Source organism: Somniosus microcephalus, chromosome 20 (genome assembly GCF_052327205.1).
Source record: "Somniosus microcephalus isolate GS21.2 chromosome 20, FLI_Smic_1.0, whole genome shotgun sequence".
NCBI classification, from domain to species: domain Eukaryota; kingdom Metazoa; phylum Chordata; class Chondrichthyes; order Squaliformes; family Somniosidae; genus Somniosus; species Somniosus microcephalus.
Window position 1 is genome coordinate 30,960,504 of NC_141006.1, and position 4,727 is coordinate 30,965,230.

Sequence of the window (4,727 nt, forward strand, 5' to 3'; positions counted from 1 at the left end):
ACTTCGGTAGGAAAAACAGAAAGGTAGAGTATTACTTAAATGGTGATAGATTGGGAAATGCAGATGTACAAAGGAACCTGGATGTCCTTGTACACCAGTCACTGAAAGCAAACATGCAGGTGCAGCAAGCAGTTAGGAAGGCAAATGGTATGTTAGCCTTCATTGCAAGAGGATTTGAGTACAGGAGCAAGGATGTCTTACTACAGTTATATAGGGCTCTGGTGAGGCCACACCTGGAGTACTGTGTGCAGTTTTGATCTCCTTAACTAAGAAAGGATGTACTTGCCAAAGAGGGAGTGTAGCGAAGGTTCACCAGACTGATTCCTTCGATGGCAGGACTGTCGTTTGAGGAGAGATTGGGTCGACTAGGCCTTTATTCACTAGAGTTTCGAAGAATGAGAGGGGATCTCATTGAAACGTATAAAATTCTGACAGGGCTAGACAAGCTGGATGCAGAGAGGATGTTTCCCCTGGCTGGGGGTCCAGGACGAGGGGTCACAGTCTCAGGATATGGGGTAGGACATTTAGGACTGAGATGAGGAGAAATTTCTTCACTCAGAGGGTGGTGAACCTGTGGAATTCTCTACCACAGAAGGTTGTGGAGGCCAAGTCACTGAATATATTTAAGAAGGAGATAGATAGATTTCTAGACACAAAAGGCATCAAGGGGTATGGGGAGAGAGCGGGAATATTGTATTGAGATAGAGGATCAGCCATGATCATATTGAATGGCGGAGCAGGCTCAAAGGGCCGAATGGCCTACTCCTGCTCCTATTTTTCTGTTTCTATGTTTCTATAAACGAATAAAAAAATACTATGCTACCATCCCCCCTTGATGCCCTTGCCTGTCAAAAATCTATTGATCTCAAACTTAAAAATGTCAATTCACCCCCCGCCCCCCCCCCCCCAGCATCCACAGCCATTTGAGGAATAGTTTACCAGATTTCTACTACCCTTTGTGTGAAAAAGTACTTCCTGATATCTCTCCTAAATGGCCTGGCTCTAATGTTAAGGTTATGTTCCCTTGTTCTGGTTAATAAACGATTGACTTATTTGATAATTACCAGCAAAGGGTTATTTCATTCACTCAGGAGCTTGTGCGGATCCTGATGGCAGTGTAAGTGCTAATATAATCCAAACTGGTTGGTGTCAGCCATTTGTGAGCTGACACCCCTGTATAGCAACTGAATAAAAGCCAGCATGCGGCACAACGCGGGAGATTTTGTTGATCTTTACATTCCATGCAAATGCTCTGCCAGCAACACAATTCCTGGTACCAAAGACCATGTTTCCATTCACAGCAACCTTGCTGAAGTTGAAAAAGTAACAGGAAGATTCAGTGTTTACTGCAAAACCATGCCATCTGTGGAGCTCTCCATAAGATGGGCACATCAAATGACTGCATCCTGAAGTGAGCTGAGACTGATGGCATTGTTGCCAAGACTGCCTAACAAGCTGAAGGCTTGTGTTATGGTGCAGTAAAACTCAAGCAAATAAAAGAAAACCGGCAGTTCATTGAGCCACATTTTGGCATCATTAACTCCTATGTATATACTGGGTGGTAGGCTCCAGATAGTTCCTTGACGAGGAGCTGAGGTGAAGGGTAAAGGTGCCCTCGATGAATATTCTTGACAGGGTATCGATACAAGTGTTCTTATAAGGCGGTGGGAGGAGGCACTTTAAAGGGCCATGTAGTGATCATGCTGTCCATGGCAGTCTGCAGTTCAGTCAGGTGGTCATCCCTCTAATTCTTTTTAGGGTGCACGGCCCCTTTAAGGGGCTGCGCAGCCCATTCGCAGTTTTGTTTGTGTGAAATTTAACATTGAAAAAGCCAGTCCCGAGCTGCGCAGGACTGGTAGAGTGGGAACGTTGGTCATGCAATTCTGCTGGTCCTTCATAGATACCCCCAAACTGTAAAGGCTAATGGCACACTCAAATGACCATGAACTGAAGATGCTGAGCTACCAAGGTAATTTTGTATGCAGGAGTTGAGGTTCAAATTCCTGGGTTCAGCAGCCGAAGGAGCTGTCAAGCTGGTCCTTTGTCCACCAGATTGTAGCTCTTCCAAATATACCTGCACTTGTTCCTCCTCGTGCTCTGTGCATGACCAAGTCCTCCTTTCTGCAACTCACTAACTGACCCCTCCAAAATAGCTATATCTTCGCTGATGGAAGTGGGAAGTTAGTGTGAGGTGCTCAGATGAAGCACCACATGGGCTAAATCATTCTCCTCTTGGTATATGGTAGTAAAACACCATTAAAATGAAGCCAATGGAAATGAAAATCAGATTGGGTGTATAACCAAGTTGTTATGAGCTGGAAAGCACGACCTGAAAGGGTGGGGAAAGCAGATTCAATAGTAACTTTCAAAAGAGAATTAGATAACTATCTGAAAAGGAGAAATTTGAAGGGCTATGATGAAAGAGCAGCAGACTGGGGGTTAATTGGATAGCTCTTTCAAAGAGCCGGCACAGGCACGATTGGCCTCCTTCCGTAAACTTGAGGTCATTCAAAACTCTGCTGCCTGTTGTGTATGTAACCTGTTCCACCTTAAGAGAGCTTAAGCCTGTTCCACCTTAAGAGATGTACTACTTTCTCAGGCTGCTGTAGACGTAATACCGGGGGTGAACACACCGGTATATAAGCACTGTGCAGTAATCTTGTATTCAGTATAGTCCCTACCTCCAACCAGTAAAGACCTGTTTTTATTGTTACTCATTAGTCTGTTTTAATTAACTAAATAATTCACAGACTTAACACTGGCGACGAGTCAGGTTCTTACCCTGCGGCAGTTATTCCACGGCGGTTGAAGAGAGCTTTCAAACCTCACCACTCACCACCCCACTGGAAGTGACAGGCATTAGGACCCTGAAGCCTCCATCAGCTTGTGAACCGGAGTAGAAGACAGGACTGGGGAAGAGAGAGGTATAGGGCGATAGCGATCGGCAGATAAGGGCCGGGCCGCTTTCAAGTGCGAGGCGCAGCCGGGCCATCGATCGCATCCGCTGATAAGGGCCGCACTCGGGGGCTGAAGGGAGACGGCGTCGGGGGACGGGTGAAGACCGCCAAGCGCGGGAAAACCGCCATTTTGTGGGCGGAGGACGACGGCAAGAGCGGGAAGCCGCCATCTTTGATAACAAGTAAAGAAAATAAAATCTGAGAAATTGCAAATCTACAATGCCTAAACACGGGAATATTAGCACCTTTGATAGTGACCTCGAAGATTGGGCCATATATGTTGAAAGAGTAAAAAATTATTGTAAGGCCAATAAAATTCGTGACCAAGATAAAGCTGTAACATTATTAAATTTAATGGGTGCGAAGACATACGGGCAATTGAAACACCTGTTATCACCAGATGAACCGGCGGATAAGACGTTCGATGAGATTGTTACTGTCCTGAAAGATCATCTAAACCCCACGCCGCTGATGCTAGCGGAACGATTTAAATTTTACGACAGAAGGCAGCTACAGCATGAAAGCAATGCTGATTATTTGCTGGAATTGCGTAAATTAGCGAAATATTGCCAGTTTGGAACGGGACTGACAGAGGCACTTCGAGACAAATTTGTGTGTGGTTTATTTAAACAGGATACACAAAAGCGACTGCTCGAGGAGAATGAGCTGACGCTTGAGAAGGCGGTCACTATGGCAGCAGCACACGAAGCCGCAGCGAGAGGCACGGCAGTAATGCAGCTACGGTCACCGGAGCTCAGTGCACACAAATTGGGTGTGAGTTCTGGCAAATGTTATCGTTGTGGAAAGACAACGCATGATCAGAACCAGTGTTGGTTTAAAAACCAAGAATGTAGAACTTGTGGTAGGCTTGGACATATAGCTAGAGTATGCAGGTCAGCGAAGAAGACCAGCAACAAGAAGTCACCGCAAGGAAAATACGCAAAGGTACACAAGGTGACCGAACAGGAGTCCGATTCAGACGCTAGCAGTAATGAACTGGCTAGCTTAAGAGTACTCAACGCTGGTAAGGGTGCAGACCTCCAGACAATTTGGGTCACTCTTCAGATAGAAGGAGTCCAAGTAAAACTGGAATTGGACACTGGATCGGCATTGACGGTCATAAATAAGAAAGATTACGGAAAGTTATTCCAACATATTCCCCTACAGGATACGGGGATTATATTGGAAACATACACGGGGCAAAGAGTGTACCCCATCGGGAAAATAGAGGTTGCAGTGGTCCACAAGGGCGAAGACAGTCAAATAATGGACTTATATGTGATATCTGAAGGAGGTCCTCCACTACTAGGACGGGAGTGGATTAGGAAAATGAATATGGACTGGCATTTCCTACAAACAATAACGAGTGAGAACTCGGTGAAGATAGTCGGCCCAGACTCTGGAACGGATGATGGTAAGCCCAACTCAGGTGCAAAAGACAAAGTTTCAGCACAGAATTCCACTGAGCAACAACAACATAGTTTAACTGTGGATTCTGAGTCTGGCAAGTCTACTGATGTGCCCATTTCTGAGGGACACCGGGCTCGAACTCAACTCCATTTCAAACTACAACAGCAATTAGAACAAATGCTTCGCCGTTTTGAGCAAGAGTTGAATGCAACGAAAGAGTTCTTTGATATAGAGTTGGAGAATCTGGAAAGACAACAGAAGCAGCTGATGGAGAAAATGGAGCAGGAGCACACAAAACGTCTGATGTCAGAGGAGTTAACGGTCAGCCAACTCCTGCATATGCTGAAGGACAGGACTCTG

General features: G+C 45.7%; 1 pseudogene; it reads left to right on the forward strand.

Annotated features, from left to right (window-relative positions):
* Positions 1-1,200: 1,200 nt before the first annotated feature.
* LOC147103102 (small ribosomal subunit protein eS21 pseudogene) lies at positions 1,201-1,451 on the forward strand (annotated as a pseudogene).
* The last annotated feature ends 3,276 nt before the right edge of the window (positions 1,452-4,727 follow it).